Consider the following 15,119-nt stretch of genomic DNA (forward strand, 5'->3'; position numbering starts at 1 on the left):
AAATTGTGATTCAAAAAGTCTATGATACACTTAGGCCCTTGTCAGCTGAAGCTCCTCTTGTGTTTGTGTTAACATATTCAAATCATTTAAGCTGGTTAATTATATCTGGATTTCAGTTGATAGAACTGCTCATCAGTTGTGGGGAATTCATTCTCCAAGATATGCCCAGCACAATGTTCTTTGTAAAGCCAACACAGAAGAGACAAATAGAAAATTGCTGCATGTTTCCTTCAATTTCTGCTCGTGTTGTCATCTGCACTTTTCCTCCTGCAGTGCACACTGTCTTGAGTATGCTTCAGGGTGTTGTTTATTTTCCTTGCAATAATCTTGGCTTTCTTTATTTTACTAACCCATCTGTTGCTTTTTCTTTGTTTCTTGAACTGTATTCATTAATATAAATATTTCTTCTTTTCTTCCTTCATGTGCTATATCAGCCATAACATGTTTCAGAGGATCAGTTACCTCTCCATCTGCAGCAGTCATGAGACTCTCTCCCTTCATCTCTAGCCATGTCTAGCTTTGACTTTTTTTTTTACTTTTTTTTATTAATTTATTCATATTACATCTCGATTGTTAGCCCTTCCCCTGTTTCCTCCCATTCTTCCCTCCCTCCCATTTCTCCCCTTCTCCCCTCCCCTATGTCTGTGACCGAGGGAGACCTCCTCCCCCTATACATGCTCTCAGAATACCAAGTCTCTTCTTGGTAACTAGGTATCCTTCCTCTGAGTGCCACCAGGTCTCCCCATCCGAGGGACATGGTCAGAAAAGGGGCACCAGAGTTCGTGTGAGAGTCAGATCTCACTCTCCACTCAACGGTGGAGAGTATCATGTTCGTCGGCTAGGTCTTGGTAGGGGTTCGAAGCTTACTGCCTATATTCTCCTTGGCTGGTGCCTTAGTTTGAGGAGGACCCCAGGATCCAGATCTGCCTGTCATAAAGTTCTTCTTGTAGGTTTCCAGGACCCTGTGGGTCCTACTATTTCCTCTTTCTTCCTTGCTACTCTTGCCTAAAGTCTCAATTGGATATCCTCTCCTCTGACCCACTTTCTTGGTAAGTAAAGATTTTATGGTACGTATTCCTTGGAATAGTGTTTTGATATAAGTGAGTATATACAGTTTGTCTCTTTTTGCTTCTGGGTGAACTCACTCATTATGATAATTTCTAGATCAATCCATTTGTCCACAAATTTTGGGAATTCCTCATTTTTAATAGCTGAGTAGTATTCCATCGTGTAAATACACCACAGTTTCTTAGTCCATTCTTCTACTGAGGCTACTTAGGCTGTTTCCATGTTCTGGCTATTATGTATAGAGCAGCTATGAACATGGTTGAGCATATGTCCCTGTTGTGTGGTAGGGCATTTTCTGGGTATATTCCAAGGAGTGGGATAGCTGGGTCTTGAGGAAGCCCTATTCCCATTTTTCTGAGAAAGCACCAGAGAGCTTTCCAAAGTGGTTGTACTAGTTTGCATTCCCACCAGCAATGAAGGAGTGTTCCTCTCTCTCCACATCCTCGCCAACATGTGGTGTCATTTGAGTTTTTGATCTTAGCCATTCTGATGGGTGTAAGATGGAATCTCAATGTCGTTTTGATTTGCATTTCTCTGATGACTAACGAGGACGAGCATTTCTTTAAGTGTTTCTCAGCCATTTGATATTCCTCTGTTGAGAATTCTCTGTTAAGTTCCAAGCCCCATTTCGCAACTGGGTTATTTGGTTTTGTGGTGTTTAATTTCTTGAGTTCTTTATATATTTTGGATATTAAACCTTTGTCAGGTGAAGGGTTGGTGAAGATCTTTTCCCATTCTGTATGCTGTCGCTTTGTTCTCTTGACAGTGTCTCCTGCCTTACAGAAGCTTCTCAGCCTCATGAGGTCCCATTTATTAATTGTCGACATTAAGGCCTGGGCTGTTGGTGTACTGTTCAGGAAGTTGTTTCCTGTGCCTATGTGTCCCAGGCTCTTCCCCACGTTTTCCTCTAACTGAATTAATGTCTCTGGTTTTAAGTTGAGGTCTTTAATCCACTTGGACTTGAGTTTTGTGCATGGTGATAAATAAGGGTCTAATTGCATTTTTCTACATGTAGACATCCAGTTAGACCAGCACCATTTGTTGAAGATGCTATCCTTTTTCCATTGAATAGATTTGGCTTCTTTGTCAAAAATCAAGTGAGCAAATGTGTGTGGATTCATCTCTGGGTCTTCGATTCAATTCTATTGATCCACCAGTCTATTGCTTTGCCAGTACCATGCTGTTTTGATTACTGTTGCTCTGTAGTACAGCTTGAGATCAGGTATGGAGATTCCTCCAGAGGATCTTTTGTTGTATAGGATTGTTTTTGCTATTCTGGGTTTTTTATTTCTCCATATGAATTTGAGAATTGATCTTTCAATATCTTCAAAGTATTTTGTAGGTATTTTGATAGGGATTGCGTCGAATCTGTAAATTGCTTTTGGTAAGATGGCCATTTTTACTATGTTGATTCTCCCGATCCATGAACAAGGTAAATCCCTCCATCTTCTCATGTCATCTTCAATCTCTTTCTTCAGAGGTTTGAAGTTTTTTTTGAATAAGTCCTTCACTTGCTTGGTTAGAGTTACTCCTAGATATTTTATATTGTTTGTGGCTATCGTGAAGGGAATAGTTTTCCTAATTTCTTCCTCTGCCTGTTTGTCATTTGCATACAGGAAAGCTACTGATTTTTTTGAGTTTATTTTGTATCCTGCCAATTTGCTGAAGGTGTTTATCAGCTGTAGGAGTTCTCTGGTGGAATTTTGCGGGTCACTTATATACACTATCATATCATCTGCAAATAAGGGTAATTTGACTTCTTCCTTTCCCATTTGGATCTCCTTTTGCTGTCTTATTTTTCTGGCTAGAACTTCAAGAACTATATTGAAGAGATAAGGGGACAGGGGGCAGCCTTGTCTGGTTCCCGATTTTCAAGGAATTTCCTTGAGTATCTCTCCATTTAATTTAATGTTGGCTGTTGGTTTGCTGTATATGGCCTTTATTATGTTTAGATAAGTGCCTTGTATTCCCGATGTCTCCAAAACTTTGAACATAAATGGGTGTTGGATTTTGTCAAATGCTTTTTCTGCATCTAAAGAGATGATCATGTGGGTTTTCTCTTTCAGTTTGTTTATATGGTGGATTACATTGATGGATTTCTGTATGTTAAACCATCCCTGCATGCCTGGAATGAATCCTACCTGGTCATGGTGAATGATGTCTTTGATATACTGTTGTATTCGCTTTGCGAGAATTTTGTTGAGTATTTTTGCATCAATGTTCATAAGAGAAATTGGTCTGAAATTCTCTTTTTTTATTGGATCTTTGTGAGGTGTAGGTATCAATGTGACTGTGGCCTCATAGAAGGAATTTGGTAATATTCCGTCCATTTCTATCCTTTGGAATAGCTTGAATAGTATCGGTATTAGCTCCTCTTTGAAGGTCTGGCAGCATTCTGCACTGAAACCATCTGGCCCTGGGCTTTTTTTGGTTGGGAGACTATCAATGGTTGCTTCTATTTCTATAGGCGAAATAGGGCTGTTTAATTTGTTTATCTGGACTTGGTTCAATTTCGGCAAATGGAATCAGTCGAGAAATTTGTCCATTTCCGTTAAATTTTTGAATTTTGTGGCATAAATGCCTTTAAAGTAGGTTCTTGCGATTCTTTGTATTTCTTCAGTGTCTGTTGTTATGTCTCCCTTTTCATTTCTGATTTTGTTAATTTGGATAGTGTTTCTCTGTCTTTTAGTTAGATTGGCTAACGGTTTGTCTATCTTGTTCATTTTCTCAAAGAACCAGCTCTTGGTTTTGTTGATTATTTGGATTGTTCTCTTTGTTTCTAATTTATTGATTTCGGCCCTGAGTTTGATTATTTCTAGGCGTCTACTCCTCTTGGGTGTTTCTGCTTCTTTTTTTTCTAGAGCTTCCAGATGTGTTGTTAGGTTGTTTATGTGGGATGATTCCTTTTTCTTTTTGAAGGTGCTTAGTGCTATGAATTTTCCTCTTAGTACTGCTTTCAATGTGTCCCACAAATTTGGGTATGTTGTTCCATCATTTTTATTGAATTTCAGGAAGTCTTTTATTTCTTCCCTTATTTCTTCTGTGACCCATGTGTCATTAAGTAAAAAGTTGTTTAGTTTCCACGTGTTAGTATGCTTTTTGTTATTTCTGTTGTTGTTGAAGTCCAGCCTTAGACCATGGTGATCTGATAAGATACAAGGTATTATTTCAATCTTCTTGTATCTATTGAGGTTTGCTTCATGACCAACTATGTGATCAATTTTAGAGAACGTTCCATGGGCTGCTGAGAAAAAGGTATAATCCTTTGCATTTGGGTGGAAAGTTCTGTAGATATCTGTTAGATCCATTTGATTCATGACATTGGTTAATGAGGTTATTTCTCGGCTTATTTTTTGATTCAAAGACCTATCCTTGAGTGAAAGAGGGGTGTTGAAGTCTCCCACTATTATTGTGTGGGTATCAATGAGTGGGGCAAGCTTTGTTAATAACTCTTTTACAAATGTGGGAGCCCTTGTATTTGGAGCATAGATGTTCAAAATTGTGATGTCTTCTTTGTTGACTTTACCTTTGACGAGTACGAAGTGACCATCCTCATCTCGTTTGATTAATTTTGGTTGAAAGTCTATTTTATTAGATATTAGAATGGCTATCTCAGCTTGCTTCTTGTGACCATTTGCTTGGAATATTTTTCCCCAACCTTTTACTCTGAGGCAATGTCTGTCCTTGTGGTTGAGGTGTGTTTCTTGAATGCAGAAGAATGTTGGGTCATGTTTATGCATCCATTCCGTTAGTCTGTGTCTTTTTATTGGAGAGTTGAGACCATTGACGTTGAGAGATATTAATGTCCAGTGATTGGTAATTCCCTTCATTTTTGGTATTTGTGACAGTTGAGATTTTGTGAGGTTGTGATTTTGCAATGGTATATTTACATATTTCCTATGTAGTTTTGGTTGTAGTTTGACCAGTTGGGGTGGAGTTTTCCTTCTAATAGCTCCTGTAAAGCTGGATTTTTGGCTAGGTACTATTTGAATTTGTTTCTGTCATGAAATAACTTTTCTTCTCCGTTAATGGTTATTGATAATTTTGCTGGATATAGTAGTCTTGCCTGGTATCTGTGTTCTCTTAGGGTTTGCAGCACCTCTGTCCAGGCCCTTCTGGCTTTCATGGTCTCTGCTGAGAAGTCAGGAGTAATTCTGATAGGTTTGCCTTCGTATGTTACTCGGCCTTTTTCTCTTGCCGCTTTCAATATTTTTTCCTTGTTCTGTATATTTTGTGTTGTTATTATTATGTGGCGGGAAGATTTTCTTTTCAGGTCTATTCTATTTGGTGTTCTGTAGGCCTCTTGTATGCTCATACGCATCTCTTTCTTCAAATTGGGAAAATTCTCCTCCATTATTTGATTAAAAATGTGTTCTGGGCTGTGGGGTCGGCTGTCTGGTTTCTCCTGTATTCCTATTATTCGCAGATTTCGTCTTTTCATGTGGTCTTTTAATTGTTGAATGCTCTGTGTCAGGAACTTTTCAGATTTAGCATTTCCCTGAATGGTTGTTTCCAGTTCTGCGATTGTATCTTCAAGTCCTGATATCCGTTCTTCCATTTCTTGCAATCTGTTAGATAAGGCCACCTCTGAGATGCTTGCTTTCCTCTTTGCAGACTCTTGATCACGTTTTTCTTCTGTGTGTTCCTGCATCATAGCTTTTATTTTCATGTCTTGGACTGTTCTAATGATTTCCAACATCTGGTTATTTATATTCTTCTGAAATTCTTCAAGTGCCTCTTTATATGACTCTTTTAATTCTCCAGCCTTCTTGTTTGCCTCCTCCTGCATTTGTTTACAGATTTTATTTGTTTCTTCCATTATCATCTTCTTTACTAAGGACTTGAGGTCATTTTCTTGCCTATCCATTGCTGTTAGGTTCTCTAGGTTGTTTTCATTGGGAATGTTGGAATCTGGAGACGCCAAACTGTTTTGGTTTTTGATAGGATTCTTACTCTGCCCTCTTGTCATTTTGATGGCTCTGGTGTTGGAAGGTATTTTGTAGTGACTTTCGCTGGTTGAGAGTGGTTAATTGATGACTGATTATAGGTTAGGTGCTCTTGCCTGTGGGGATCAGGGGGTATTTTTGTGGAACAGGTAGGTGATCCGGTTTCACTCCTGGTGATTTTTGTCTGTCCCCTGGGCTCCAGGCTGAGCCAGCCAAAGAAGATATCTGTTTGGACTTTACTGCCGTAATTCAGATCAGCAGTCTTGGGACCTAGAATAAGGTCCACACACAAACGTTCTGGCTGAGTAGGTTGATCTCAGCTGCCTGTCCTTCCTGTGGATTTGTAGTCAAGAGCCCAGGTAGATCAGATCTTCTGGGGGTGTAGCTGTCTTTTAGCTCTGCCTCTATACCTTGTAGCAGTGTCCAACCTCTCCCAGTACTATATGCCGAGAGGGACCAAGGTCACTCTTGGTCAGCAATTAGGCACTGCAAGCAAGACCCTCTTTTCGACTCCCAATAAAGTGAGAGTGTCTGCCTTGCTCGGGGCCAGGATCTCCACTGGACACTCTCATTCAGGGAGCAGGGAGCGCTGTGCCAGGCCTTGTGGCTGGGCAGTTAGTAAGACTGGCTCTGCAGAGCTCTGGCGGCCACTTGTGGATCCAAATCTTCCCGCCAGGGTATGTGGGCCCCCACACACTCTGGGTCAGCAATTAGACACTGCAAACACGACCCATCCACCTCTTGTCTCCCGATAATGAGAGAGTGCCCGCCTTGCTCGGGCCAGGATCTCCAGCTGGGCTCTCTCGTGCAGAGAGCGGGGAGCGGAGCGTAGGACCAGTGCCTTGCGGCTGGGTAGGGACAAAAGGGTTGCAGAGCTCTGGCAGCAGCCCACGGACCCAGGTCTTCCCCCAGGGCAAATAAGTTCAGCTATAGCTTTAGGCAAGACCCACGTCTCCCGTTGGGTCTGTGGAAGCAGCTCAAGCTGATTTCTCACTGCCGCTGTTTGCAGGCTCAGTCATCTGTGATTGGTGTTAAGTTTGGCCCTGGATGGCCAGCGAGCTTCAGTCCCACTATAACTGTCTCTGTTGCGTCCTGCCACCTGTGTTTTCAGGGTGACCGCTGCAGTTTGGGGTGGTGTGGAAGGAGGAATCCTAGGGCAGATTCACCCTCTTCGCTGAGATTCCTCTGGCTGGGGACTCTGGAAAAACCCCTCCCCAAACAGCGAGTCTGTGCTTTATATACAGGCTGCAGTTTGCATGTGGATTCCGTCTCAGAGTTTGGGGAGTGCGTTTAGCACCTCCGGGATGTTGCCTGACCCAGGGGGGTAGGCCCCCTGTTTGGTCTGCAGCCTTTGGGGCCCCACTCACCTACAGTTCTTAAAGTCCAGCAATCTGTTGCTCCTCCTATGTCTCTGGTCTCCACGGAGTAGATCAGATACGTGGCTTACTGGTCGGCGCCATCTTGGAATTCCTCTAGCTCTGACTTTTTTACATTGTATTTATTATTCCTCCTAGTCTGATATTTTTCATCCTTTTATTAGTATCTTTGTGCTAGGAATCATGAGCTTTCTGATCAGAAAAGCTCTGAAAAGATGAAATGTTGGTTGATGATCTTTTCTAGTAAACATTTGATAGGACACTGTGCATGTATAATGATAGAATAGGGGACCCTCCAGTTTTCCAGTCAGCAGGTAGAATATCTCATGTGCCAGATCTCTTCAGTCCCCAGTGAAACCAGTCACAGGCATGTCCTGAAGTGCAGCCATATCTCACAATAAACAGGGAGAACTTTTAGCAGCTGAAGGAACTTGTGAAGTCAGCCTCAGTGGCATGCAGTGGATCTCTACCTGCAAATGACTGTCAGTCTAGTTCTAGTTGCAAATGACAGTTCTAGTTACAATCTTCAGCTAATACATTAATGTTGAAGGACAACTATACCTTTCAGGTAGTCAAAAGACATAGATATTCCATCAAGGTGTGTTTCATTGAATTGTTCTAAATTACAAATAAGATCAAGCACAGAATTATTTTAGAGTTCGGGGACACATGGAAAAGACCACAGACTCAATATTAAGTGTCATTGTTCAGACTTATTAACTATTCTAGCAGGACAACCATTACTAAGCCAAATCAGAAACATAGATGGGGAAATGTTTTTTTAATAAATTTTTAATTCACTTTACATCCAGATCTCCACCCTCCTCACTCCTGTCCTTCAAGACCCACACTCATAAGTTCTTTCCTCCTTCCCTTCTCATCAGAGAAGAATAGGTCCCCATTGGTACCAACCTGCCCTGGCACATCAAGTCACAGAAAGACTAAATGCTCCCTGCGGGGAGGAGGCAAAGGTGAATACCACAAATACTTCAAGTCTTTGGAATTTTCAGCTATGTGAGAAAGTGCCCAACTCCCACAGCTATGTGAGGAACTGCCATTCCCATGGCCACTGCAATAATCATGTATATAGAATCCAGAGAAAGCCTGTAATCAATTCACTACAGTAGCAAAGTTTCGAGGAGAGGGCAAGGGGTCAATGCTTTTAGGATTTAGGCCAAAAGCTAATAAAATGGGTACCTGGCACAAATTGAAATTTTCTTAATCATTAGGCACTGAATAAATAAGTTCTTGAGGACGCTTTACAACTCTCTCCCTTCCCAAAGGGCTTACATCTCCATTCACATGGCATAGTGGCTGCTTTGGTTCTTATTCTGCTTGCAATATAATGTTTGAATGAATGAAGGCTAAGCAATTTCAGGCAACCTCAGAAAATGCAAAACCATTCTCTGCACCTATGGTAGCATAAATACTCATGTTTGCTGTGACAACTATTGTTACAATTACACAAAAAACCTTTAGACATGCACAAGTAAAGCAAATAATTCTTTAAGGAATAAAATTGTAATTATTCAGAGAAATGTAGTTATTGTTCATAGAAACCACTACATTGGGGAACAGACATGGCCAAGTCCAATACCACACACAGTGAGTCCTGCAAGTGGTCCAGAAATGGCATCCAGAAACCCTGGTCACAAAGATATGAATCTCTTAAGGGGGTTGACGCTAAGTTCCTGAGGATTATGCCTTTTGCCAAAGAGAACAAAGGCTTGAAAGAGATGCAGCAAACAACACAAAGACACTGAGTACACATGAAGAGACCACTAAGGCCCTTGTAAAGCCTAAGTCCATTAAGCCCAATACGCCAAAGTTTCTTAGCTTCAAACTCAGCAAGCTTGCTTTCCTTACTCATCCCAAGCTTGTGAAGCTGATTTGAAGATACATGGCCAAGGGCCATAGGCCAACTAATACCCAAGTTCCAAACCAAGGTAGAGGTAGCATCTCCATGGCAGGCTCATGCTTCAGCCACAGCTCTGGCTCCTAAAGGTGCCCAGGCCCCTGTGAAGGCTCCATTGTAATGGATTCTGCCAATGTGGGTACAGATGGACTGGTGTGACACACCTACCTACACACTATTTACAGATGACCAGTGTCCTATGCTGAGGCAAGATCTGAAAAAAAAAACTATATTAAAAAATAAAATTAAATACTTTAGAATAAAATTAATTCATAAGGTGAGTAAAGATATTTGATAATACATGTGAGAGGTAAGAAATGAGTTCCAATTTTTTTTCAATATTTAGCAAGTCTATAGGAAGTGGGTAATGTTAATTAGAAATGCCTTTCTCTAGAGGTGCCTTTTGTTAGGGTTTACCTTGCTGTGACAATACACCATGACTTAAAGCTACAGAAGGAAAATATGTTCATTTCAGTTTACAGTTGTAGTCCATCAGTGAAGGAAGTTAAGGCAGGACTTCAAGAATTAAATCTGGGGAAAGAACTGTGAATATTGCCACTGTATTTGTGAGGTCACATATGCATCAGTCCTACTATGCTTAGAGGCCTTGTTTCTTGGTGCCCTGTGTTCCCTCTTACCTTCAAACTCTGTCTACTCTTCCTCTGAGATCCCTGAGCACTGAGAGAAGGGATTTGAGAGAGAAATCCTACTTATGATTGAATATGTCAAGGTCACTTAACTCTCTCTACATTGTCTGGCTGTGGGGTCTCTGAATTTGTTCCCATCTGATGCAGAAGGAAGCATCTGTGTTGATGGCAGAGCAGGGCACTGATCTATGAGGGCAGCAGAATGTTGTAAGGAGTCATTTTATTGGTACATTCCTTTGGCAGAACAGTGGTATTTGGTTTTCCTCTAAGGTCCCAGACTATCTAGTCTCATATTATTCCCTTCCTAAGCCATGTCAGATATGGGTTCCATCTTATGGAGAGGGCCTTAAGTTCAATCACCTTTTCACCAGTGTATCTTGTTGAGAGGTCACATCAAAGGGTTTACAGTTAGGCTGATACTTAGCTTTCTTCTCTGGTAACATGCAGGAATACCTTCTTGTATCAAAGATGCTAAGACGTAGGGGTAAAGGCTCTAGGTAGGCACAAACTTGACTTTTCTTTGTTCAATAAATTATATTGGTATATCTTCAGCAATAGGGCTTTACATCAGTTTTTCGAAAAGAAGCAATAGTCTCTGCAATAGCCTGGGACTCCTTTTACCAACAACACAACTAGATGTAACCCACTTTCAACACTGGGAGGTTCACTTGTTGTCCAAAGACATTCCGTTTGTGTTCTGCCTCCCATGATAACTAGGAATTTCAGTCAGATTACTGTTTATGAAACGTCTACTGTATCCAGTTGTCAAATGGCCCTTCCAATGTCTATTAGTTTTAACTGTTTCTGTTTGTATTTCCTCCTTTACTCCCTTCTTTCTCCACTTCCAGTTAAATTCCCTACCCAATCCTTTATCTTACATACATTTTAGGAAGATACTTCCCTTGCTACCTAATCTGTTACTCAATACCTAACTTCTGTGATTAGACGAGGTATAACTTGTTTATCAATGACTTATCAGCTAACATCCACATATAAGCAAAAATATACTATATTTGTTATTCTTGGCCTGACTTACCATACTCAGGTTGATTCTTTTTTCTAGTTCCATCCATTAACCTATTACTTTTATTTTTTAAACAACTGAGTAATATTCCATTGTGTAAATGTAAAACAGTTTGCTTATCCATCCATCTGTTGATAGACATCTGGGTTGTCTTAATTTCTGGTTATTATAAATGGATCAGCAAAAAACATGTTTGATCAAGAGTTCTGTAGTAGCATGAAGCATCTTCTGGGTATATGTTCAAAGGTGGTATATTTTAATCTTGGGGTTGATTAATTCCCAGACTCCTAATGAATTATCACAATAACTTATATAATGGCTATACAAACTTGCATTCACCCAGGCAATTGAGGAGTGTTCCCCTTTCCCCACATCCTGAGCAGATCAAGGTGTTATTCATTTTATTGATCTTGTACATGTGCAACATTGCAGCACCCACGCTGCAATTACCCCGACGTATCGAGTGAGGGACTGTGGGTTAAAGAACACTCAAGACAGTGAGTCATCCATTCTAAGAGAATGCCATTTAGTGAGGAGGGGCCAAGACCTTTTATACAGTATAGAGGCAGGTGGAAAAATACAAGACAATGTAGATGGGAAGTCCGCAGGACAAGAGGAACCATGTAACCAAGGTAACCAAGGTGCAAAACAGGAACTTGTGGTCATCTCAGCGAGGCACAATGTTCACAACAGGAAGCTGGCAGGACAGAATAACAATTGCATACTGGGCGAGGGCATGGCCCCAGGGGGCCCAAGCCTAACAGTTCCCAACACAAGATGAAATCTCAAAGTGGTTTTATTTGCATTTTTTTAATGTCTAAGAATACTGAACATTTCCTTAAGTGCTTCTAAAGCATTTTAATTTCCTCCTTTGAGAATTGTCTGTTTAGATCTGTATGACATCTTTAAAAATTGAGTTATTTGTTTCCTTGATGTCCCCCTTTTTATTTTTTCCCATATTTTGGATATTAACCCCTTTTCAGATGTGTAGTAGATTAAAGTCCTTTCCCATCCTGTAGGGACCACTTAGCCCAAATGATTGTGGCTTTTGCTATACCCAGGCTTGTAAGTTTCATGAGGTCCCATTTATTTATTAATTGTTGATCTTAGTGCCCATGTTAACTGTGTCAGGATCAAAAAGTCTTCTCTTGTGTCACGGAAATTATGACTGTTACTCAATTTTTCATCTGTTAAATTCAGCCTTTGTGGCCTTATGTTGAGGTCTTTCATCCATTTGGAGTTAAGTGTTCGGCTGGGTGATAGGTATGAGTCAAATTGCATTTTTCTACATGCAACCATCGAATTTGACCAGCACCATTTGTTTGTGATGCATTCTTTTTCCTCCAGTGTTTCTTGCTGGCTTCTTAAATACAATGTATCAATGTAAATAAGTATCTAGGAAAATGCACCACCCATATAGGTTTTGAGCATATTTTCTGTTTCTCATTTTATTGTCTGTCATTGAACAACTGGGTTCAAATTAAGTATCTTCCTTCTTGCTAACTAAGCTAATGTATTGAGATAAAAACAGATGTGAACCTGTTACAATGAAATTTTAAAGAATGACATCACCCAGTTATCATCTCAAAATAAAAATATGCACATGGTCACTTCATTTTAAATGTTGTATTTTTGACTCTGGTGAAAAAAACATTGCTGTCAGTACCACCATTTCCTTTTGGAACACCTACAATATAGTTTTTTCTTCTTCATGATTTCAATTATTCTGTTTTATCAAAGTTTCTTTTCATCTCAGTACATATTTGATCTTCTTTCCCATATTTAAACTTTTTTTAAAAAAATAATGTTTCAGTGATTTTATGCATCATTTCAACTACTCTCAAGTTCAGCAAAGTATTAAGGTTTTGATAAACAAGATAAGCTTTATCCAGAAAACACTAACACATATAGGTTTTGTAAATATGTTATTTAGTTTAAAGGGATCGAATAAAAACAATGAGAAAATGATTACTTTAAAGAACTAACACATCATTCATAATTACACATGGCTTATCACACAACTATTACTGTGTCATTGCAGTACTTGGCTCTGAGGACAATCTGTGGTGGTTTTCCTTTTTGTACTGGGTATACGTAAATTGGGCGGTGAGAGCATGACTCACAAGTCCTACCCAGTTTGTACATTGATAAAAAAAAAACCTCCTGGGAGATTCAAAGTCGTGAGTCTTTAGAAATGCTTCTGTGGTCCCATTTCCTATGCGTAGATAAGACATTATTCATTAAAGTCCAAGTGACAGTTTGTGTCTGCACCTACTAAACTGCCCAATACAGTTACAATTTAAAACACTTGGATGCTTCTTTTCTCATGGTGCTAATAAAGCATACAAAAATTAATAGTAAGATTAAAGGAAGCTTTGACAAGATAATAAGATTAGGAAATTCAGGTCCTCATAATCTTATCGGTAATATTGATTGTCTTCCTTATGACAGAATTGCTGCATCAAGTAAGGTGGTATGTGTGAGATGCTTTGAAAACTACATGGTACCGTGCAAATATTGATTACCACTTTTACTTCCTTAGAGCTCCAAAAATCAATTTGTTCCCGTTTTACTCCAAAGGAGCTGTGAAACTATAAAAGATACACCTTAGTGTTTTTTTAAAAGGAACATCACACTACTTCATGTTCATAATAAACTTTACATGGAAATATTGAGATGAGACAGGCATAACTTTCAGAAGCAAAGCAAGGTAGCTTCGCTCACTGCCATCCTTGGTGGCACTCTTGTGTGTTCGGGGTGCCTATCTTTCCTATCTACCGTGGCTGAAACTAGAAAAAGAGATTTGAGAACACAGGAGAAAATCAGCATAGTGTCGCTTTTTGGAAGAGTTTGGATTTCAAGGTAACATATATTTTGGGCAGGAAGAACAGATGTGCATAAAAAGATGTTCAAAATAAATGTGATCTTCAGTGCTGGAGCTGTTCTAAGCTTTAAAGCCCAAGAAATTAGAACTATATTTACAAAAATGGAAGTTCTTGGAACATCTAAGTTCAGTAGTAAATTTAATAGCTGTGAAGCTCAAAGTAGGATTAAAATTAATTCAAAGTTTCTCTTACCTTCTGGACTGATAATATATTCTGCAAAGCAATTTATATGTAAATATTTATTTGAAAACACAGTATAAGATTATTGGGATAAACAGTCAGTACACCAGAATGTCAGCACTATTTTTACAACTAAAGCAAGACACATTGGGTCTACCAAACACAACTTGTTTTGTGCCTGATGGTTGTTTATTTCAGTCTATAAGGTGTTGCCTCCAGTTGTCTGAATTTCCATTAGAATTGACTTATTCAGACAAATTGAATGTCACTGTTCCCTGCATTAATGATAACTAAGTATCTTGTCACTATGGAGTTTGAGCAAACGGATATAAAGATGTCCAATGCCTTGCTCACATTTTCTCACATACTTTCTTGCTAAACTGAATGGACAGTGAATAAAGAAAAGTGTATTTTGGTGTGCTAATGGCTAATGTCTTCCTGAAACTTCCTTGTGGTCTGTCTCCAGGATTGGAGCACCTGTGACTCCTTAAGTGTGTCTAATTGTAATTAACATATTATGTAATCCACAATGTAGCAAATTAGTCAGGCTTAATGAATATTTGTTCAACGTGACCTCCCTCAGTTTTACAAACTTTGTTAGCTTGTCAGTTATTGCTAGTAAGAAAAGGACTGATTGTCTAGCCCTGCCTTTTCCAGTGTGGTTCAGTTAGGAATGAGAGTCCAGACTCTACTATGTGTTAATTGCATTAGCTGGAAATTCTCTCTCTCTGTACCCCACCCCCACTCCTGTCTCTCTCTTCTCATTTTGGCTCTTATTTTTGTTTGCTTGTTTGTCTTCGGTTAGAAAAAGAAATGTGCTGGGCATCCTAAACTCAGACTCCTTACTCTCCTGCCTCAGTTTTCCAAGCGCTAGAATTACACTCAAACTACTTTGGAAATATTCTCTTTGTGGGAGAAGCTGGTAATACTTACCATTGACTGGATAGTTTTTTAAACCCCCAACAAACCATCCCCCTTCTTTTCTACTAACTAGAAGTTACATTGTACTGGTGGTCCTTTATTGTCGGTTCTTTTACTAGCTTGAAAATGCAGAGACTAGAGAAGCATGCCTCCCTCA

The sequence above is a fragment of the Acomys russatus genome, chromosome 14, assembly GCF_903995435.1.
Source record: "Acomys russatus chromosome 14, mAcoRus1.1, whole genome shotgun sequence".
NCBI classification, from domain to species: Eukaryota; Metazoa; Chordata; class Mammalia; order Rodentia; family Muridae; genus Acomys; species Acomys russatus.